The 24,196-nt window shown below is 49.7% G+C and overlaps 1 long non-coding RNA gene across 6 annotated transcripts in view; it reads right to left on the reverse strand.

Moving 5' to 3' along the window:
• Positions 1 to 23,555, reverse strand: part of LOC147346752 (uncharacterized) — a 35,460-nt gene extending 11,905 nt beyond the window's left edge. The window contains exons 1-5 of one of the 6 annotated variants that reach the window (XR_015152703.1): positions 23,379 to 23,543; positions 23,103 to 23,278; positions 11,525 to 11,752; positions 10,297 to 10,546; positions 9,038 to 9,399 (exon numbers count right to left, since the gene is read on the reverse strand). This is a non-coding gene — a long non-coding RNA (uncharacterized LOC147346752). The other 5 variants (XR_015152705.1, XR_015152701.1, XR_015152702.1 and 2 more) reach the window with 5 other exon arrangements.
• Positions 23,556 to 24,196: the final 641 nt, after the last annotated feature.

The following is a 24,196-nucleotide window of genomic DNA, read 5'->3' on the forward strand; positions in this document are numbered from 1 at the left end:
GCAACCCACTCCAGTGTTCTTGCCTGGAGAATCCCATGGACGGAGGAGCCTGGTGGGCTGCCATCTATGGGGTCGCACAGAGTTGGACACGACTGAAGCGACTTAGCAGCAGCAGCAGCAGTGCTGTGTGAGCTGGAGTGGAGACGACAAACAGACCAGGGACAGTCTAAGAAGAACTGGGCTTCCCAGGTGGCACTAGTGGTAAAGAAGCCATCTGCCAATGCAGGAGACTCGGGTTCGATCTCTGGGTTGGGAAGATGCCCTGGAGAAGAGAATGGCAACCCACTCCTGTATTCTTGCCTGGAAAATCCCATGGACAGAGGAGCCTGGGGGGTTACAGTCCATAGGATCACAAAGAGTCGGACACGACTACGTGACTGAACAAGAAGAATTAGGTGAGAGGGAAAGAACAGGAACAAATGACTCACAAAGGCAGCTTAGAACCCACCCCCTCCCCAGCTGTTCACAGTATGTAGAAGCAGGCTAGATGGTCAGTCCTTGGCACTACTGAAATATTAAAATGCTTTCATCCCCAGGCTGTGTTGAGCCCTCCAGCGCCCCAACCCTGCCTCTCCTTCAGGATTCCCAGCACCTACTGCCCTGAGATATAGAAATGAAAGAGTTAACCATCTGGGGTAGCGGGGATGCCACACCCCCTCCCACGGGTCAGTGCCAGAGCCCCCCATTTCCTTAAATATTATAAATTTCAGTCCACAGTTCCAGGAGTGTCAGTAGGGGACCTGTCAGAACAAACTAGTTTCTAGTCTTAGTTCTGCAAGGACTCTGTCAAGAAAGACTGGTCTAAATCAGGGTTTTTAGGCTAGAAAAGACAGAAGAATTGACTGGAAAGTGAAAAATTCAGTCAATTTGGTTACTTGGCAGCTTGTACATTTAGAAATAATCCACTGGTCGGGCTGAATTCAATGTTAGTGTGGCTTTCTATCCCCTCTCTCTTCCTACGTTCAGCCAAAATAAGAGTTAGCAAGCTCAGACTGCATCTCAAAGAGCTCTCTGTATACAGAAGGAATCTAATTGCTCTGTTCCCTTGCTCAGATATTTTGGCCAATTTCAAGACACATAAATAAGCCTGTTATTCGGGCACAGAGGAGAGTGGGATTTATTGATTTAAATGAGTTGATTTGGAGGTCTCTGGGGAAAGGCGCCTGCATTATTCACTTGCAAGTCCCAGGGTATAATTTACAGTGAGTTTTCCCTTTATGCATTGGACCTAGTTGAAGCTAGGGCATAAATTTCCTCAAGTTATTATTATTATAATTTATTATTCATTGAATGTTGACTCAGTGTAACACAAGCAGTGGCGGAAAGACAGGATCCTCCCAAAGGGCAGGACAGCCAGGGCCCCAGCAATCCCAGAGGGAGATGGAAAGAACTCGAGGGGATCAGAGGAGAGTGCCGTCTCCCCAGGACTCCCCAGAAGCTTTCTGGTGTCCACTAAAGTCTACCCCGGAGAAACAGGCTTTCAGCAGGGAGAGTACACCTGCAGGCTTTGTGGGAAATCGCCCACAACTTGGGCTAAGTGTTGACCTGAATTCATTAGGATGGGAAAGGGCTCCTGCACAGGACAGGGACAGAAGTGAGACCCTGGGGTGGGGGAGGAGATGCTTCCATTTGGGATCCATTCACTCATTTTCCCTCCAGGTGCTGGGTTAAGGACTTAAGGGTTTGGGCTGTGAATGCATACTCATTTGATGAGTCGTGTCCGACTCTGCGAACTCATGGACTGGAGTCCATCAGGTTCCTCTGCCCATGAGAATTTCCAGGCAAGAATACTGGAGTGGGTTGCCATTTCCTGCTCCAAGGGTTTGGATTGGGTGCGCAAAATAGCTAGCTAGCGGGGAGCTGTTGTGTAGCACCAGGAGCTTAGCTCGGTGGGTGGTCTGTGATGACCTTGCAGGGTGGGACTGGGTTTTGTGTGGGAGGGAGGTTCAAGAGGGAGGGGTGGTATCTATACATATAGCCGATTCATGTTCTACAGCAGAAACCAACACAGCACTGTAAATCAATCATCCTCAAAAAAAAAAAGAACCTAAGGGATGGGGCAGGTGGGAGGCAGCCAGGTGCCGGCATCATTCTCCAGCCCTCCCCGACCCTAGCTCACATCTGCCCCTCCTCCCTCTTCCACCCAGTCTGTTCTCCAGTGAGGGACAGAAGTATCTCTCTTTACCCCTCAGTCACATCAAACGAGATCGTGCAGCTTGGAGGCGCAGGCAGGCCCAAGTGACAGAACGTTTTAGCCCTAGCAACAGCAAGCAATTAAGTGCAGTTTGGAGCCACGCATAAGTGCAATCGGAATAAGAGGGGAGACGAAAATGACATGCTTGCTCCCTCCCTCCTTCCCTCACTCACGGAGCATCAGTTGTGTACCAGATTCTGTGCTGTATCCTCGGGGTGTTCACTACTAGCTGTGAGGGTGGAGGTGTGAGGACTCACTAAGCAGTGTGCTCTACCAGGAAGGGATCTGGGGTGCTGGAAAGTTACCCAACCCTAGTGAGCCTCAGCTGCCCCACTCTAAAGGTGGGGTGGCACCCACCTCACGATGGTGGTGAGGGAAATATGCACCAGTGATTAAAGCACACGCCCAGTGACAGTTAGCTCTCTTTCTGTCATTAATGATAAGTGTCGCTCTGTTGGTGGGAATGTAAATTGGTGTAGTCCCTACGTATGGAAAAGAGTATGGAGTTTCCTCAAAAAATTAAAAATAGAACTACCATATGATCCAGCCATCCCACTCCTGGGCATATATCCAGATAAAACTACAATTCAAAAATATGCATGCACCCCTGTGTTCATAGCAGCCCTATTCACAACAGCCAAGACATGGAGACAACCTAACTGTCCATTGACAGATGAACAGATAAAGAAGATGTGGTGTGTGTGCACGTGTGTGTGTGACATACACACACACACGTGCACACACATGATGGAATACTACTCAGCCATGATCAAAAAGAATGAAATAATGCCATTTGCAGCAGCATGGCTGTAACTAGAGATTATCATACAATTCATAAGTGAAGTAAATCAGAAAGAGAAAGACAAATACCTTATATCACTTATATGTGGGATCTAAAATACAACACAAATGAACTTACCCACAAAACAGGGACAGACTTACAAACAGAGAAAGCGGACTTGTTGTTGCCAGGGCACGGGGTGGGGTAGGGAAGGGCTGGGACTCGGGGATTAGCAAGTGCAAACTATTAAATATAGGAGGGATAAACAAGAAGGCTGTACTGTACAGCACAGGGAACTATGCTCAATATCCTGTGATAAACCACAATGGAAAAGAATACAAAAAAAGATATATAATGGGGTCACCTTGCTTCACAGTAGAAATTAACACACTGTAAATCAACTACACTTCAATAAAACTAAAAAAAAAGTCACTTATAGACACAGTGTATTGAAATGCCATGCTTCCTCCAAGCAACCACTTTTATTTGAAATTGTCAGTGAAACACATATACACAAACCCATAAATATCATAAATGCAGCTTGAAGAATTCTCACAAATCCACACTCAGATTGAGAAATAGGCCATAACCAGGACCCCCCGGGGACCCTGCCCTACCATCTTTCTATTCATCGCCCCACCTCCAAGTATAACAATTATCTTGACTGACAACAGCATGGATTAGTTTTGCCTGTTTTTGTACTTATTATTTAGTGGCATTTCACAGCATGTACTCTTTTGCATCTGACTTCTTTAATTCCACCTTCTGTTTGGGTTGGGGGAGGGTCATCCATTTTGCAACTGACTTGTCTTTGTCAGTGAATTCTGCAACTGATCATATTTTCAGGGAGCTGAGAGCTGCTATAATGACCCCTTCCATAAACCCCCTAGAGAAGGGAACGCAACCCACTCCAGTATTCTTTCCTGGAGAATCCCATGGACAGAGGAGAGCCTGGTGGGATACCTTCCATGGGGTCGCAAGAGTTGGACATGACTGAGTGACTTTCACTCATTCACACTCACCAGAAACCCCACAGGACCTCACAGGGAGCCTTCTGTACACTCACCTTGCCCTTGCTCCCCCATATTCTCCCATGAACTTTGTCTCTTTTGATGAAGTCTAAGGATGTTTCTGACTCATCACACATCCCATTTGGAATAATACATTTGAAAAAATGATGATAATAATTGAATGCTAGTTCTGCCTTCCCTAGTCCAAGGTTCCTCTCACTATACAACTATATTTTAGGAAGATGATGATGATGGAGGAAGAGGAGATGATGCAGATGAAGCTGAAGCTGGTGATGGCAGGTGACATGTATTATGTTGCTTATATGTCCTGGGCCTTATTCTAGCCTCCTGACCTGTACGGACTCATGAAATCTTCATCACAACACACATCGATCCCCATTTTCAATTAAAGAAACTAAGGCACAGAGAGGCTAAGTATCTTGCCCAAGGCCGTCCAGCTGGTAGGTGGTAAAGCTTGGTTTAGAGCCCAGCCTAAAGCCTAAAGCCCTCTGGTTCAGAAGCTCTGCTCTTAGTACTGGCTAGTACTGCCCTTGAAGGACTTCCTCTGAGCCACCTGTATTGTCATCCCTTTTGAGGAAGAGCTCCTGACTTGCTCCTCTGATCCTCTGCATCAGTTACAAAAGCACCAATGACAAGCCTGATCCACAGCCTTTCACAAACTTGTGTGTGTGTGTGGCTGGAGAGTAATAGATGCCCCTGATTCTAATGCAAATGAGCACACACCACAAAGGGCTAAAGGCTTCAGCAGAGCAGCCTCCCTCCAACCCTCCCCCAGGCGGCACCAAGTACAATTATCACTATCTTTCTGCAGAGCCAGAGGCAGCCTTTAGCAGCATCAACAGCTTTTAAATCACAAAGGGAGAATGCAGGCAAATCAGGCTGACCAGTTTACAGAAGAAGAGCCGTGGCTGCCTGGGCAGGAGGGTCAGCACTGTTATCTGTGGGAGGATTGACCCAGGTCTGATCAGTTTCCATATCAATTTCCAGACTCTTTAGGTTCTTCATTTCTACACTTCACAGCCATCCCCTACAGCAGGAGTTACCTTTTCCATTTTCCAGTTGAGGAAACTGAGGCGCCAAAAAGATGGAGTCAATCAAGGCTGAGCAGTCTGGTTTGATTTACCATGAAAAAGAAATCTCAGTGTTTGTTAAGAAGAGAAATACACTTAATTTTTTTTTTCTGCAACAAAATCAAAGGGACTGGGTCCCCAGAGCAGACACAAGGGGGAAACTTAGGTTCAATCCAAATTGCGGTGCAGGTAAAGACAAAGCTCCCCAACAGTCTTTGACTGAGCATAGCAGGCTCCTTTCCTCCCCCAGCAGCCTGCACCGGCAAACTACAGTGAAAATATGCACAGACCTCCAGCTCCCCAGGAAAGCTCCTCCCAAAGTCCTTCCTTGGGCTTTAATCCTTCTTACCACTTAATTTCTCAGTAAATTCTGTTGACAACTAGCCTGTGCTTTCTCCAAGAGCAGTAAACATCTTGCAATTTATAAATCACTCCATCAGTAATTGCCTGCAGAAGAAACGAAGCCACCAAAGACTGAGTGGTGAGGATGCAGAAGAAAGAAGGGCTGTGGAAGACAGGGGTGATGTTTAAAGAAACAGAGACAGGCCCTCCTCCAGCACCACCATCATCCAACCCTACTCCCCTCAGTGCCTAGAAAGGGCTGCCCGTCCTCAGAGACTCATTCCTATTGCCACACAGAGAGCACAGGATGAATGCTAACCATACCAGGTACTGGCATTTTCAAACTGCGCAGTGAACATCATTGTCCCAGCTCTCATACTATGTAGGAGGGTGAGTAGTCTGTCCAGCCTGCAGGTGGCAGGGCCAGGATTCAAGGATTCAAGCCTAATTCTGGCTGACTTCAAACCCATGAAGATTTCCAAGGCCTCCTTGGTCTCCAGTGGACAATGGCTGTCAAGAGTACTTGACTGCAACCCTCGGGAAAACACAGATGTGACATTTCCCTGTGCTGGAAACTGTCCCTTTATCCCTTGGGGTCCCTCTACCCCAGGAGCTGCAGGCACTGTGCCATGGTTTTTTCTTGCCGTCTGGCCTCTGGGTCGCTCTGCCAGTGGGCAGCCCCAGTAGAACATGGAAGGGTGGAGGGTGAAGTTGGGGTATTTTCTCTCCTGGCTTCCTTCCTGCCAGGTCTCAGCAGCCTGGCCGTCCCTCCAAGGAAGGCCATTGCTCCTCTCAGAGTGGCCTTTTCTACAGGACCCCCTTGTTGGGTTCTGGAAAGCACTCCCTTCCCACATTCCTTTTGTCTGAGGGGTAGTAACAGCCCTGCAACCGCCAAGTCCTGGTCCTGCATCTTTGATTTCCCTATTCTCTGCCTTCATTAACAGTCCATGAAGCCCTGCTCAAATTATTCTCATTGAAGTGATTGGCATGTGGTAGCCACGTGTTCTGGGAAACAAACTCACTCAGAAGGACAATGCAGATAGTGGAGTGCAGTTTTTTACAATGCCGGGCCCAAGGCAGAGTCTCCTCTTACCCAACTACCCCAACCAACTTTTGTAAAAAACTTATATACCTTAAGTGTACTCTCAAGCTCACATCCCCAAATACCTTAAACCTAGCCTGGAAAGAGTTAAAGGGAGATATAAGCTGGTTACAGCCATGATCATAATCAGAAGGGTCAGCTGGTTATACATTGTAGCCTACACCAATGGGTGCCATCAAGATGACGAAGGTGATTGACTACAAAGGGGATTATTACATTCTTTTTGGCGACACGAAATCTTGGTATGGAATCTAGTGTTTGTCAGTCCAGGAGGCCAGTTTGGCCATAGGTATGTTATCCCCAAGGCTACCAGGCACATAGTCCAAAGCTCACTGAGAGTGCAAGATGGAGTTTCCTTCTTTTGCAAGATGCAGTCAGCTCGGCCTGTTCCGTTCCTCCCTCAGGCACAGTGACGCAGTATGCTTGCGTGTGTGTACACACACACACACACACAACAAAATTTCAAGAAAACATTCTATTCTGCCAAACCCTACTCTGACTCACCAAATAATTACATATTTTTTCCTGGCTCACATTTTGGAAAAATCCATTTTATACCACAGCCATGATAGCATCCACAGTGATCATCTAACCTGATCCTGTCTTTTTGGAAACAGGTGAGGGAAAAGAATTGGTTTAGAAGGATATATTGCACAGCATGGGGAATAGAGCCACTATTTTATAATAACTCTAAATGGAGTAAAACCTTTAAAAATTGTGACTCACTATATTTTACACCTGTAACTTATACAATATTTTACAGCTACTATACTTTATTTAAAAAATAACTGGTCACAGAAACTTTCTCCAAATTCTGGACTAGAACTTGAATCAGGTGGCCACTGACCCCACTTGTAGCACCCAGACCAAGTCCCCTTTGCTTTGGGGACCCTTGACTCTCACATGGAAGTGGCCACAAGATGGTCATCCCCTTACTAAACAGACTCTCCCTCTTACTCCTGGCCCTTTTCAAGGCTGCCACTTACTCTTCCACTCACGAATGGCACAGCCAGGGTTGATGGAAGCCGTGCTCCTCGGGCCTGGAAGGAGCCCAAGTAATCACTCAGCCCACGCCTCTCATTTTACAGGTGAGGAAGTATGTCACCTAAAATACAGCTCGCCACTAAATCAGCACAGGCTTGATGCACGGCACAGTGGCTGAGGCCCAGCGATAGAGAGAAAAGTCCGCACACTTACAGCAAAGGCAGAACCACAGAGTGCCGTCTTCAGCACGTGCAGTCAGGGAGCACCCCGGCGGGTCAGGAGGCCCCCACCACGGCCTCCCACACCTTCCAAAGGCCGCAGAATCAGGAGGAATTCACGGTGGAGGGAAAGGAAGCCTGAGGTTTTACCTGATTGTAAGCTCTGGGTTCCCTCCTGAGAATCAGCACTTGCCAGCTGGAACCGAGGACGCAGAGGGGGACGAGGTGAGAAGGACCCGTAGTGAAAGTCGCTCAGTCGTGTCTGACCCTCTGTGACCCTGTGGACTGCAGCCTGCCAGGCTCCTCTGTCCATGGGAGTCTCCAGGCAAGAATACTGGAGTGGACGGCTATAACCTTCTCCAGGGGATCTTCCCAACCCAGGGACTGAACCCAGGTCTCTCGCATTGCAGGCAGATTCTTTACCATCTGAGCCACCAGGGAAGCCTGAAGGGCCCATAAGGGGAGATGATTCCTGTCTTTGAAACTAAGCAGGACCCTGTGGGGCACCTAGCCATGAAAGCTTTCAAACAGTTCCTAATCAGGGAAGGGAGGGAGGCAGGGACGAGGGAGAAGCGGCCAAGAAACCACACTGCAGCCTTGGGGCAGCGTCCTGGTTCACTCAAGGGGTACACATAATCCTTGCTCTTTACAGAAATAAAACACCCGACAAACGGAAGATGTTAGCGTCCTTCATCCCAGAGAAGACCACAGTTTGATAACCCAGAGACGCTCATCAGGAGACCACCTGAGACCAGATTAAAGGCGTGCAGGCCCTGCTCCAGGTGGCGCTAGTGGTAAAGGAACCCATAAGAGGTGCGGGTTCGGTCCCCGAGTTGGGAAGATCCCCCAGAGAAGGGAACGGCAACCCACTCCAGTATTCTTGCCTGGAGAATCCCACGGACAGAGGAGCCTGGCAGGCTATAGTCCATGGAGTCGCACAGAGTCGGACACGACTGAAGTGACTTAGCACAGCACACGCACACAGGCCCTGCACACACCTCAGTCCTTATCAGCAACTCCATCCTTGAACCATCGCTATAAAACTCCTCACCAAATCCCCCTGGGGTGGGACACACAGTTTTTCAGGATTCTAGTCTGCTGTGTTCCTCTTCGCGTGGCAAAGCAATAAAGCTGTTCTTTTCTATTTCACCCCAAATTCTGCCTCTGAGATTCAATTTGGCACCAGAGCACAGAGGCTGAGTTTCTAGCTTCTTCTCAGTGGCTAAATCTCCTTTCCCAGTCCCTCTGGCCATGACCTCCAAAGTGGGGAGCATGGAGGATTAGAACACAGAATTGAGGGAGCAGGAGGGAAGAATTACAATTTCTATCTGTGTTTATTTTTATCCTTAAAAAATGTTTTCCTATTATTTAATATCCTGGATTTCAGGATTACATGTATAAAACTTACACGTTAATACCCTTATTTTGAGGGTGAGGAGTAAAATGTGTTCATCCTTGGGATACAAATCCGCACAGGTTCCAGGTCGCTGCTCTGGGGAACCGGGGGCTCTCAGAGTGTGGGCTGGGTCAGCATCACCTGGGGAGCTCTGTTCAGGGCCCAGGTCAAACCCGCTTCAGCAGCTTCGCTGGACCAGGAATCTGCATGTTAAGCAAGCTCCTCTGGGAAATCCATGGCCATGAGCCTTTCTTTGTCGAGGGTCACTCTGGGCTTTGCCTCTGCAGCAGTGGGAAGAACCCACTTAGTCCACAGCAGTCCTTCTGTCTTCCCTCCCCAAGGCTGCGTCTCACAGAGAAATCGGTCCTGGCAGCCCCAACTTCCACATGCGCATGCAGGGTTTCTGGCCAAGCGGGGAGCCCAGGGACGATGAAGTCCTCAGGATATGCGCCCTGACACGGGAGCTGCCTCTGTCTCCTTTAGCTCACGTTTACCCAGAGCTGCCCTGTGGCCTGGCGGTGGCTCTGGAAGGCTCTCAATCTGCCTGCTGGAGGAGCCTGGCCTTTTACTGGGACCAGGTTGGGAACTTCAGGATGACAGCCCCTGTGAGGGCAGGAGGGGAAGGCCCCAGGACTGGCCTAAAGTTAGGGAAGTAACCCCCAAGACTGGCCCAGGGTTAGGGAGGACTTTCTGATGTGAGAATATTGAAGTGGAAAGCTACGAAGGACCCACCTCGGGGAAATGAAGAGAGAGAAAAAGAGGAGGGGAGAAAGTGTGACAGAGAAAAAAACAGATGAGAGAGAATAAGACAGGCAGAGACTGGAAGAGGAGAAGAGAGAAACAGACAGACAGCTGCTCTTGAGAGGGGGCACGGTGAGGGGTGGGGAGTAGGCACCATAGCACACCCGCCCAACAGAGCTGGGGAGAGGGCAGGATCTGGCTCATTTTAGGAAAGAAACTGTCTCCTGCAACCTGTTAGTCTCCATATTCCTTTACAGTGGCCCCAACAATGGCTGCAGGAGAGAGGAAGGCTCTCTGACCAGCGATGCTCAGTGTTTCTGGGACTTTTCCTGGAGAAGGTGAGGAAAAGCATTTTGCACTACCGATGCTTTTGCATTGGCCACTGGAGCCTGTTTACATTCGCGTTTTAGCATCTGAGCCATAAACCAGCAAATTACCTGTTGGGCTGTTGTGGCCAGGATGCTTGCTGCTGATGGCATTTGCACGGGTGAGAAGCACCAGGTGGGATTCTCCAGGGTGACTGCTATTATCGCAACATCAGGAGTTTATCTTGGGAGCGTTTGGGTTTTGCTGATTTAATAACCAAGGCCTGGAGCCTGTGCTGTGGGGGAAATGTTTCTTCTGATGAAGGGAATTGGCGAGTCCAGCGTCTCCTCCACGGGTCAGGCCAGAGCTTATTTAAGAGAGCTAAAGGAAAAGGTGCGGAGAAACATTTGCTTGTTTAATTGGCCATAGATTCCCTGGCAATAACTTGCAGCAAGATAAGGGACCTCTTCAAGGTCATGTATCTAGGCTGGCTGGGTGAGGAACAGGAAATTCTGGGTGCTTGGTTTTTTAAATGAGTTTGCTGATTTCTCTCGGACTCATCCATCAGCTGATGAATGTCTATTGTTTACCCGAAGGTTCCTGCCTGGCTGGCCTGGCTCTCTGCCTGGACCCAGTGTGTCTGCATGAAGGCAAAGTTGAAGGACTTACCCTGGGGTTTGGCGTGTCAAAGGCCTTATATCCAGACCCCAAGGCACAAACCCCACCCCAAGGTCAGTCAGCCACTGAGCCTCAAAGTGGAGAGACAGCTCTGCGGAAGAGTGATGGGCAGCAGTGCCCGTGTCACAGCTTGCACAGGTCCAGGCTGGGTCTCTCCCTGGATCTACACCCTAGTCCCAGACTGGTGATCTGCTGGAGCAGATTCTGTATTTCCAGGGTCTTAGCACATGACTTGACACTCAGCAAAGGCTCAGTAAGTGCTGGAACGAATGAATGATGTAGCAACTTGCCCAAGGACATCTAGCTGGTAGAGGCAGAGCCAGGATACCCAAGACTAGTGCTGTGTTCCTTATACTCCCGCCTCCCTCCTCCACACTGTCCACCAAGGCGTACAGCAAGAAAGTATACAGACATCTGGCCCCAAACCCCTGGGGTCTGAATCCTGATTTACTTCCTAGCTGTGAAATGGCCTTAGAGGCACACCTCTCAGATCCTTCTTCAAGGAGGAATTCCCTGTTCAGTGACAAGGAGGGCAGTTAGCTGACAGCCTCTGGTTATACACCTTCAGGGGGCCATCCCAGCTCTGGAGCCCAGGCCAGTTCCTCCCAGTCAGGCCCAGTCAATGAATGACAGCATGGCAGGTGTTGGGGCCCGGTCTTTTCCACCCAGAGCCAGACTTACCTAATGGGCATTCTGGTCCAGAGCTCCTCACTGGGCTGCCCGAGATGCTGCCGTAGTGCATGACCTGTGCAGTGGTCTGGGACATTCCAACTCCGTTCCCCGTCTCAGCTCACAGGTCTGCATTGTGTTTTGAAGACTCTCTCTGCCCTCGGACCATAGTTTACTGTGTAATAAATACGATGATACTGTCCAGGGATAACTATACCATCACCTGGACCACAGTGATTGCTGAAGGAGGAAAGTGATGGGAACACATTATCCAGTTTTGGTCAACGAGTTATGAGATGTTTGGGGTTGGGGGGCTTCTTCAAAGCTACTTCTTGTATAGGAACCTCTTAGAGAGAAGCTATTTATCTACAGGTGGTTCTGTAGCCACCAGTGTGATAGGGGCTGGTGGGCAGGTGGTCAAAAAACCCATGTAGGAGTGGAGCTGAGCCCAGGGAATCACAACGAAATGGAGCTAGAGTCCCGTTGACAGTGGGAACCCCTGGATCAAAGCATGCTGGAAGCCAGCAGGACTATCTCTGAACTTTTCAATAACTAATTCATTCAATTATATTACCTAACACTAAGCTAAGTGTTCTGCCTATCATTTATAATAAAAAATAATCCTGATGTAATTAGGGGGAAAAAAAGAGAGAATCAACCACCCATCCACTGACCTACCCCAGGCCAGGTCACAAAGCAATGAAATCTCTTATGGTAAAATTTCAAGCACATAGCAAGGAAATCTCAGGAAGAGGTTTGGGAACAGAGGATTCAGCTGGTGTTCTGCAACTCAGATTACATAGAGAATGGATGCTCCAGAACCCACGTGTGGCCTGAGAGCTGGATAGACAGAAGCCAGGGTTACAGTGGTGGTATTTCCACCAGGTGGGATACAAACCAACCCCTGGGGCAAGAAGAGAAGAGAGCCAGTCCACCTGCCCACACATATACACACACCCCCAAAGTGAGAGGAAGGTTCAGGAGCTGATCTGTGTTGGGAACCAGAGTAAGCCCTAAGGTACACCTGATATCCAGGCTGAGGCCAGGGTTAAACAGAGCTATGACAACCCATAGCTGCCCGAATCCAGGGCTTAATCTTTGCCCCTCTGCCCCCAACTCCCAGGGCCCAGCACCCTCACCCCTTGGCTCAGCTTCCTCTCCCAAATGCCATGCAAATTGCCCTGTACAAGCCACTGACGGGTCCTGCCGAGCTAACTGCACTGCAAATGCCTAGAGCATGGATTGTCTCAATCAAAAGGAGAAAAGACGCACAGCCAGTCAGGCCCTGCGTTATTTGACTAAGTGTACCAGCTTAATGGCAATTATTAATGACACAGTAGGGAGGGCAGAAATGTAATTACCATCATCGACAACTTCTTTTTGTCAGAGGTGGCTGTGGGTGATGGGAATCTGAGAAACCCATCAAAGAAACCCAACCAAGTTCATCTTTCAAGCCAGGGCTGGGAAAGGTGTCAAAGGCCACAGCCAGTGGCTTTTGAGGGACACACCAGCCCAGGGTGGCCATCTGGCCTGACCCTGAAGGTGGTTGAGATTTTGGTGTGGGTTCTGTATGGTGAAGTGATGGTCAAGGTGAGGACGTGGCTGTGGTCCTAGCTCTGCCCTGATGCACCAGGTGAGCCTGGACTAGTCACCTTTCTTACCAGGGACTCAGTCTTTAATTTATCAAAGAGGGGTTGTTCTAGAATTAGTGTTTCTCAAAACAGGAGTCCATTGGCACTTGAGGGGGTCAGTTCTTCCCGTATAGGACTATTCCACACGCTGCCCCATGGGGATCCCCATATTCACTAGAAACACCCACTTCCCCACCCCCTCATGGCCCCAGCCACTGTGACAATCAAAATCCTATATCTCAACATATTCCCTTGGGAGACTGTCACCCTGGCTAAGGACCTTTTCCAAGAGCTGGGGCGGGGGGCTTCCCTGTACCTCAGGGTCCTCTCATGAACAGTGGGGATTATGGTGCCTTCCTCACTGGGCTATGAAGATGAAATGAGATACTGCTTATAAAAGTGCAGCCCAGTGCCTGGCACAGAGAACAGTAACTGTTACCATGGTGACACACACAGCCCCCTCCCAAGTATCTACTGTCTAATGTCAACTCTGCAAAGTACATGCCATTATTCCCATTTTAGAGCTGGGGAAACCAAGGGCCTGAGAGGCTATATAACTCAACTGGTTTCAACAAGGGCTCAGGTTGACTTCCCAGCCTGGCCTCTTAAGAGCCCATCTGGAGGGCACGTGACAAGGCCAGGTACTCACTGGTGTGTGTTATAGGATGTCTGCATTGTGGGGTGGAGACAGGATGAGGCTTGGGGCTGATCACTGTCGGTCCCTGAAGACGGACTGGAGGCAAAGCCTTGCTGAATTTGCCCAACTACACGCTTCTCCTGCCCTGGTTTGTGAATTCCAAGTTCAGGTCAAGGAGATTTTCTCCTTGCTGACTTAAGATGGTTCTAAGGAATAGGAAGCGAGGGGCTAGGCTCCAGAGCCAAGGTCTGCAAGAGCAAAGCCAGGGCAGGGAGTTCACAGACTGGATGGTGGTGGGGGAGGGGGTGCGGGTCAGAGGTGGCTGCAGGAAGGCATTGCACTGGCAGGACACCCCCTCCATGATATTCTGGAGTGACAGAGGAAGGTGGCAGGGAACGGCGCTCAGAGCCCCGAGTTGGTATCACAGAGAAGCCACAAAAATCTCAGAGACATCCACGGGATGGTAGTCAGTACCCCTGAATAGTCATTGGAAGGACTGATGCTGAAGCTGAAGCTCCAATACCTTGCCACCTGATGCGAAGAGCAGACTCATTGGATAAGACCTTGATGCAGGGAAAGATTGAAGGAGGGAGAAGGGGATGACAGAGGATGAGATGGTTGGATGGCATCACTGACTCAACGTACATGACTTTGAGCAAGCTCCGGGGGATGGTGAAGGACAGGGAAGCCTGGTGTGCTGCAGTCCAAGGGGTCACAGAGAGTCAGGAATGACTGAGCGGCTGAGCAATAGCAACCCCATGACCTCCCATTCCTCACGGTATCTATGAGGCCCTGTGTCATCCCCACGTGTCCTCCTCCCCAACCTCTGACCTCATCTTGTGCTACTGTGTCCAGATACACAGACCATTCTGTTCTTCCCCACTCAGGGCCTTTGTACTGTGGCTGGTTCTGGCTGGAATGCTTCTCACCCAGACCTTCCCATGGCTGATTCCTCATTATCTGATTTCTTGGCTCAGAAAGGCCTTCCTGGAACACCTCAGCTGAAAGAGTCAGAAACTCCACCCTACAGAATCGTCCACTCTGCTTTTCATTTGCTTCTTAGCGTTTAGCAGTGGTAAGCTTTGTTATCTTACACTGTTTGCTATTTATCAGTGTAATATTCTGAGAGCCTAGAACAGTGTCTGGCACTAAATAGGTCCTCAGCAAATGCCAAATGAAGGACAGAGACACAGTTTCTGATGGCAGGGTTCCGAATCTGAGGGGAGACACAGCCCTGCCTCAGGGAGCCCCAGTCTGAGGGGAGACACAGCCCCTCCTCAGGGAGCCCCAGTCTGAGGGGAGACACAGTTGCTTTTCTTGAGGCAGTGCAATAGCTACCAGCAAGTACTGTCCAAATACGTAAGCCCTGGAGGAAGTGTGGCCGAGGAGCCATGTGCTTACGGGACTACCTGGAAGGCTTCCCATAGGAAGCCACCTCTGAAAACTGGAGGCCCCACATGTTAGACCCCTAGTGGACCAACTCCATCCTTTTAAATCAGAGCCAAATAAAAGTGGTTGTACTCAGGGCAACTTCCTGGAGGTCCAGTGGTTGGAACTCCAGGCTCTCACTGCTGGGGACCCAGGTTCGATCCCTGGTCAGGAAACTAAAATCCTACAAGCCACATGGTGCAGTCGGAGAATAAACAGCAAAGCACAGGGTGGTCCTGCTTAGACGCAGGCCGCGAGTGTGACTAGTGACAGACCCCTCGGATCTCTGACCACAGGTCCTGACACACCTACCTGACTAGTCCTTTTTGTGGTATAAATACTTGTCTGCATCTTGATGGGAGAAGAAGTGGTCACAGGCCACCATCTGCTTGGAACTTCTCCCCTCTTCTCTGTGCTCTGGTGCTTTCAGTCTGTATCCCCACTTACAGATTCCAGGACCACAGAGTGGGATGCAGTGCCCAGCTTACACCACAGTCTACAAGGGGCACCTATGTGGCGTTGTGCGGTTCACAGCCTATTTAGCTGTGCAGCAGCCCTGGTAAATTCCCAGTCTCAGGGCTGACGGGAACCTCAGAAAGCCTAGAGTGCAGTCACTCAACTTTAAAATGAAGAAACCAAGGCTCCTGGTAGAGACAAGGCTTTTCCAGGGCCATGCAGTGCTGCCTCAATGAAATGGCTGGGCTGCGTGTACCCATAGCTCTTGGCTCTGAGAGCAGCACCATGAGATGTCCCTTCCTCAAGGACTGTCAGAGTACCCCCTTCCCTCCCCTGCAGCACACCCTTGAGCCTAGCCTCTGCTCTCATTCAGACTCAGTACAAGCCATGCTTGGCGTCTTGCTCCGTGAACCACACCACCAACCTGTGACCCCCACCATTGGTCTACTCAGAGAGGGGGGCCCCGACAGAGTGGGATCCTCATCTGTATGTGGGGTGAAGGGAGCAACAGGGAGGTAGAGAGGGCCCCAGTCCTCCTGGCAGAGTAAAAACACATAGTCAGACACACTTGGATAGGAACTGCTCTGCACCACCCCTAACTCTGCCCCTGCCAGGGGTATGACTTTGGCGGTTCACTCAGCCTTTCTGGGCTCCAGATTTCTTGACTATAAAGGGGGGTAAAGATAACCCTGGTTTCTCCCCTCATCTCTCACCCCAGTGCAGTGAGGAAATTACACAAGGTAAATGATGTGTGGGACCGAGTGTGGCCCACACCACGGCTCTGCCTGCCCCTTAGAAACAAGCCCTCCTTCCGGACGACTTTCTCAGCCTCTGTTCTGCACGTGTGTGTTATGGCTCTTCCCCGCGGAAGCCGTTTAAAGGCAGGAAATGTTACTGGGAAGAGATAAAATCCTTGGCACAGCTCAACCATTACCAGAGATGTTTAACCAGCCCATGTTCAAGGCAGGAGGACACGCATGGAAGCGTTTTATCTTCCTCCCACAAAGGGAGAGCAGAGCCCCGCGCCAAGCTGAGATGAAGGCTTGACTTCTTTTTAAAATAGACGTTTAGGATTCTACTGATGCTTTGCTAACTCCCAGTCAAATCACGACATCGAGGAAAGAAAAACTCCATTTTCTGTTAAGATGTTGAAATGGCCCTTTCTAATTAGGCAGTGGGCTCCGGGAGGGGGAGCCCAGGAAGGTGGCCCAGAGCTGGGTCCACTCATCATACATTTCTGGGTCTGTGCGCCCCTCGGAGCTGAGCCTGCAAGTGCTGAGTGAGGGGACTGGCCTCCTAGCCATCCCGCCCTCTGAGTCTCCCACCAGACTAGGCTCCTGGTTGTCCCCCGGGAGGGATGTGAAGTCTGTTAATTACTAATCAGATACATGTTTTGCATATGTCAGTTGGTCTGATCATCTACTTTGAATTAGCAAAGACAAAATTGCCCGCAAAATGCAACTATGTGCAAATAACACCATGCATCTGGCCCACTGCTCCCGAGCTCCTTGTCTACCCGGAGGACATAGACTCATCTATTAAAGCTCAGCTCAACGCTGGTGGTAACAGCAACAACGAGCACTGCAGGTCTCTTTTGCTGTCAGTCACCACACTAGCTGCTGTCCACGTGTTAACTCGTTTCATCGTCACGTAACTGTGGTGCTTAAGAATGGCCACAAATTCTTCCCACTGGAGAGTTTTGAGTCTAAGTATTTTCACCTTGAATCTGGACAGACCCTGGGTCCACTTGACCAGTCCAATGTTGGGGAAGTGATACCATGCCAGTTTCTAGACCCAGTCTAAAGACGCAGCCTCCACCAACATCTCTAGGCACGCTTTCTTTGGCAGCCTCAGGCAGTGGTGGCAGGAGTCTGAGTAGCCCAAGACTGCCACCCTGGAGGGGCCACATCTGTGCACTCTTGTGAACAGTTCCAGCTGGACCCAGCCTTTCGGCCATCCTGGCCAAGGTGCCGGGCATGAGACCCTTGAGCTGAATAACCACTGAGTGATCTCAGCTGATGCCAGGTGGGGCAAAAGCACCAAGCAGCCAAGCCATGAGTAACTGACCCCCAAATTGTGAGGTATAATAAAATGGCAGGAGAACTTTGTTATGCAGCAGTAGATAACAGAACAACCTTCTGAGATAGGTCCAATGGAATACCGTTTGACAACGGAGGAAATTTAGACACAGGGAAGTTATGTAGTTTGTCCAAGGTCACACAGCTCATAAGTGCTGGAGCCAGGATATAAAACCCAGACATCCTGGTACCAAAGCCCAGGCTCCCTTTTCTCTGAACCTTGAATGGATTACTGCTCCATTGTCTGAGCATCTCTTGAACTTCCCCACTGGCAGGTCTTCTCCCCTACTGGATATAAGGCTGCTGGCAGGCAGATACCAGCTCTGAGTCAGTGCACAGCTCTGTCCTTGCACAGAGGAAGAACAGTCAGTGTTTGCTGAGAGTGGAGGCTGTAGCAGGGAGGATGGATGGATGAATGGAGCGATGAACAGGTGAATGGACCTGAATGGGATAGAGCCTAGAGTATGTGGAGCTAGAATTGTTTGGGATATGAGTTTATTAGAGGTGCTATGTGAGAATCAGCATGAGAAGGGCAGAGAGAAGCTAATCATGTGGTTCTTCACACATTCTTTTCCAGGGTCTCATGAAGAGTCACTCTTTGAGGCTAAAGATTAATTTTTAAAAAACACTTCTACTTTAGTGTTGCCTCCGTTATTTTTTTCTTTCTTTCTTTCTTTTTCTAGCACAGTTTTAACAAGGACCAAAACCAGATTCACTAAGAACTAGATGTCAGGAGCCTGAAATGTCTAGTCACTATTTGCACACTAATTTTGCTTCTGAATGTCCTGGTAGCCCAGGTTAAAGGGAAAATGCATTGAGTTCTTGTTTGGGGGAGATTGGCTGGTCTCTTAGTTCCAGAATCAGAAGCCCCAATAACTGCCTTGCAGAAGGCTCACCTCCAACCCTCAGGCAGGGAGCCCCTCCACACTCAGCCTCCAGACACATGCACCCCATGTGTTCACTGCCAGTCCACCGTGAATGCAGTGGTGCTTATTCTGACTCTTCCTCTGCTGCTCTCATGGACACTGGCTGAAGTCCATTCATCTCTCAACCATGAATCCTCAGTACTCCAGGTCCTGTGCTTATTGCCAGAATAGTCCATGACCTTCAGATCTTCCAAACCTTCTGGAGAAACAAGAGTCCCTGGGCTCCTTTCTTCAGCACTCTTTTAAGAGTCCAGGAAAACGAGAAGATTTCTATTACAGTGTCCAAGAGTATTTTTTCAGGAAGAATGGTTACTCTGAACCTCAATGGAAATTTCCACTGGGGCTTTTCTGTTTTCTAAAGCCCATTACACACACAGAGCAGCATGAAATTTACAGGATGCAATCTCTTAGATATTGATGGTTAGGTTATACAGTTCACACGAACAGATAAAAAGAGGCCGAGATTCATCTGGTGAGATGAAATCTCTCCTGCAAAGAGGGTGGTCTCTGCTCAGAGTTCAGAAAGAGAAGTCTGCACTTCCTGGAGGGATCTATTGCATAAATGGCTCTTACAAAGTATAACTGGATAACAGACCAGTTGACTCAGAGACGTTCATTATCTCATCAACCTCCTGAGAGTGACCGGGACAGCAGATTCTGAGCTCCTAGAGAAAGGGACGAGGACAACCACGCACAGTGCTCGTCCCTCCTGCCCTGCTGCCACCAGCCTCTGCCACGTAGCCTTGCTCAAGGCAGATAATTAACAGACCCCAGGAAAATGCTTAATCCTAGACCCGAGTCTCTCTACCCAGTCTCCTGTCTGGCACCCCCCACCCCAACACATACACACACCTTCCCCAGTCTCTGTGTTCATGGAACTAATCCATTGTACTACCACCTTGAGGAACATGTGAATCATCGAGCAAAGACATACACAAAGCTGAAGATAAGTTATTTTTGAAAACTCATTTTGAGGCCCCAAAAGCAAGCTTCTCCAGGGTCAGGGAGGCTGTGGAAGATGACAGCCAGACGGGGCCATTGGCTGTTTCCTGCATGCATCCCTTTCTCCCCGACTCTCTGGGCCTTTGCACTGTCTGTTCCCTCCACCTGGGATGTCCTTTTCAATTCCATCTCTTTCCGGCAAAATGCCATCTGTCCCTCAAAGCCCAGATATTCTCAATCTCCCCACCCCAGCATAAGCTTTTTGGGTTTAGGGCCCTCACCTCTCATGTCATAGAGTTGCTTCATGGTAAGTAGTGTGGACTCTAGAGCCAGTAGCCTGGGCTCCACTTAAGGCTGCTACTTAGTAGCTGTGTCAGAGGGAAGAACAAATCTGACTCCATATTGAGTCTATTTCTTTTATTTTAACCTTTGTATTCTATTGCTTTGGCTACAAGAATGTTGCCTCTAGCCTGAAATATACAGGACAGCCCTTTCTCAAGGCTCTGACCTTTAAAGGTATATAACACTTTGCCATTCACATAGAGATAAAAGTTGCAGAACAAACATTCTCGTTGTTGTAGGTTTATAGGAACATAGCAACCAGACCTACAGCGATAGCTGCAGGAACAAAGGATTTTGACACCGAGCAGTCTGCAATAGCTAACCACACCCCTCTCCTTTTACTATAAAAGAAGCCTGAATTCCAACTGGGGTAAGATGGGTCTTTGCAGTACTAGTCCACCATCTCTTCATCTGCTGGCTGTTCCTTGCCCCAACACCTCATCACTCTGTTTACTGGCCTGTCATGCAGTGAATAGTACTAGCTTGGATTTGGTACCAGGTGTGCAACTTTGCACAAGTTACTAAAGCTCTCTGTGCTTTAGATTCCCTTTCCATGAGATGAGGAAGATGACAATGTCTACCTGATCAAGGTTGTTGAGAGAATTTTAAAAGCAATGAATGTAAATTGCTACATTATCACCACCCCTGGGAGGCTGCAGGCATGGGGCTGGGCACTCCAAGGAGTTCAGACTGCCTCCTGAGCTGCAGTGTGGGATAACGAGTTGGCTGCTGTTCACTCTGGAGGGAGGACAGACAAGCATGCAGTCAGGGCGGCTCCAGGGCTGGAGACCCTGCCCAGCATACCCTAACTGCCTCTGCCAGGCCCTGACATTGTCCTCAGCACCAACTCCCATCTCCCCCTCCTCCAGACTCAGAGGCCATCTGAGAGCAGACTAGAAAGGGAGCTCCTGCCTCAGATCCACTCTGCAGGGGGCTGCCGGCATTGGTAGGCTGGCAGTCCACTCTTTGGAAGAGGGGAGGACCAATTGTGATTTACAGTGTTTGTCAATTTCCAAGGTATAAATATTCCCAGCAGGGCCAGTTTCAAGCTCCTGATATGATGCCGCTGACTGCAGAGTGGAGAAGAGGCAGTTGCCTTCTGTCATACGGCAGTTCCACTCTGTGCCTATGGTAGATGTAAATAACCGGAAGAGCATGGATCAGAGTGAAACACACAGAATTAGCTGAATAATTAGAAAGGGATAAGGTGTTAAAGTGAAACTTCCCTGGTGGCTCAGATGGTAAAGAATCTGCCTTCGATGCAGGAGATCCAGGTTTGATCCCTGGGTCAGGAAGATCCCCTGGAGAAGGAAATGGCAACCCACTCCAGTGTTCTTGCCTGGAGAATCCCACAGACGGAGGAGCCTGGTGCGCTATAGTCCATAGAGTTGCAGAGAGCTGGACACAACTGAGCGACTGAGCAGGCACACACGCAAAGTATCTACAGCTGTTTCTAGTCTGCCAGGTGCAGCCACAGAGATCTCATTGGCAGAGTGTTTATGATGACCCCTAGTTTACAGAGAACTCCCGCCCCGACACACCACAGAAGGTATGAGGCTTCAGGATAAAGTGACTCCTCCAAGATCACAGCTAATCAGACCACCCTGCCAGACCAGTGTTCCATTCCTTTGATGACAAACCTGGGTTTCACCCTCAACCCTGCAGGGACCTCCCTTCCCTGTCAGTCCTGAGTTAATGGGTCTGCCTCAGAATTCAAAAACAAGTTGAAAGGGGAAGAGAGGGAGCGGTTCACTTTTCTGATGACTGGTGGGCCCAGAGCGTGCTCAGCTCTCCTTGTTATTCTTAGCGGGGATGCTCTTGCCTGGCAGCGGGGAAAGCAGGAGGGCGGGAGCTGGTGGGGAGGGGCGGGGAAGCCGGGCTCCACGGGTCGGCTTCCAGAAAATGAGATGTCAGCTGGCAGGAAAGAATTAATAAAAGGAAGTAGCCCCTGCTGACCCAGGCTCATTCATAGTAAATTTTGGATTCTGGAAGTTTCTCCATGGCCTCTGCTGCTTCTTAGGGGAGCACTGGGAGCCAGGTATGGAAGAGTGGTTGTTGTGAGCAGGTTGTGAGGTGGGGGTTTCAATTACCGGGTCCCCAGCTCTTTTGAAAATTACTTGCTTGTAAAAGGGAAATCAGTGACTGTTTCTTGGATACCCTTTTCCTGGAGAAGACCAAAGGCAAGCTGAGGAGTAGCCACGCCTTTTGGGAACCTTGGGCAACAGGAGCTGGATGAACCTCGATGATTGCAAGGCTTCCCAACCCTGTCCAATGCTACCAACCACCTGCTGTTGTCATTAAGCAATTCAAATCCTGGGCCACGGCTGTCATGTTAGCAGGCATCAGACTCACCTGGAGAGCTTGTTCAAGCAAATGAGGGCCCTGGCCCTGGAGATTGAGCCTCAGGAGCCAAGTGTGGGACCTGGCATTGTGCAAGTGTAACAAATCCCCAGGTGTGCCGGCTCCTATTGCAGCCGGACTCCACTTTGAGAGTCCCAAGGCCAATTCCCCAGACCCGAGCCTCCAGGGAAGAGATCTGTGCTTTTCACAACTCCCCAGGTGGTTCTTCACATCAAGACAGCTCAGGAAGCTGCTCACATGAGGGCCACCTGTGGCTGAAGCCCCCCGGACCCTTGTTACATGGCAGGTTCCCAGGCTTTGCCTTGATTCTGAGGACTTAGAACCTCTGGGGCTGGGGCCCAGGAATCAGCATTTAACCATATCTCTGTGTGATTCTGAGCTAATTACAGCTTGAGAGTCCTGACCCTGTATGCAGAGGAGAAAACTGAGGCCCAGAGTGGTGAACTGGCTGGAAAAAGCCCTTGCTACCACTTAGAAATCAAAGTGAACCCCAAACCAGGTTGTTTTCCAATAGAAGAACAATAATTCAAAGTTCAGGCGAGCTCAAGTTTGCCCTGGGAACCTCAACATCTGCCCCTGAAGCCTGGACAGGTTGGCCAGAGCCCTCTGGATCCTGGAGTCCTCTCTCTTCTTAGGAGCAAGAGTCACGGGGCACCAGCCCCCAAACACACCACCAGCCCTCACGTTGCCAAGCACTGTGGCCATGCCCTTACACCTGTGCACAACCTGAGGTCTTAGCCTTAGGTTCCCTCTCTGCCTGGGATCTCTCACATCTCAGCCCTCACTCACCCTCCATTGAAGCTCCGTCACCTCCAGCCAGCAGTAACGCCCTCCCCTGGACTCACACTGATTTTGCACAATTGTCCACTGCTGCTCTCGCTGCGATGGCAGGGCCAGCCTACTGAAGGATCACAGCTGTCCCCACCTTCCAGAGGTTTGTCCTGCTTGCTGATGCCTCTGTCGTCCTGGCCATAGTAACAGGTGGAGAGGAATACTGGAATGGTGCTACCAATTTGGTAGTTAAATCCCCTTCATCTGCCTTCACTTATCCAGGTTAAGACTTACCTGTCCTCCAAGCAGCAGGTATCCTAAAAGATAAGATGTTCATCAAACTGTTTCCCAGGAACTTGGAATCAGTTGCCTATCTCAAGCTGAACAGTTTAAGATCGAATGGGATTCCTGACCCTTCAACTGGGCATGCACTAGGGTCCTTAGGGCACTTTGCACATGTGAAGCCCTGTTCTTTAGTTACACCTGGGCAGAAGGTAATTACTGCACCTTTTTCCAATCACCTTGCCCCAACGGCCCCATGTCCACAGGCCTGAGACTGCCCTGCTTACTTTTTCTTTATCCCATAAACACCCGAGGCCCTTGCCTTGAGAGAGGAGGATTTGAGATTTCTCCTCCTGTCTCCTTGAATGGCTGACTTGCAAATAAACCCTCTATTTGCTGCAAATCCTGGTGTCCAGCATTTTGGTTTGCTGCGCATTTGACAAAACAAACGTGGCTTAGTAGCACTACCCATGGAAGCATCGTGGAGGCATGACACAGGTGGGCTAGAGCTCTGGAAAAAGCAGAGACATCTAGAGAGCATTTTTAAGAAGGAAGAGGAGGTTAAAGGAGATTTTTAAGGCGTTTGGGTCTGTGTGCTGAGTTGCTTCAGTTGTGTCCCACTCTTTGTGACCCCGTGGACTGTAGCCCACCAGGGTCCTCTGTCCATGGGATTCTCCAGGCAAGAATACTGGAGTGGGTTGCCATGCCCCTCCTCCAGGGGATCTTCCCAACCCAGGGATCTAACCCAGGTCTCCTGCATTGCAGGTGTATTCTTTACCATCTGAGCCACCAGGGAAGCCCAAGAATATTGGAGTGGATTGCCATGGCCT

The sequence above is a fragment of the Bos grunniens genome, chromosome 23 (genome assembly GCF_055505025.1).
Source record: "Bos grunniens cultivar Pamir isolate PY7600 chromosome 23, Bosgru_T2T1.0, whole genome shotgun sequence".
NCBI lineage: Eukaryota > Metazoa > Chordata > Mammalia > Artiodactyla > Bovidae > Bos > Bos grunniens.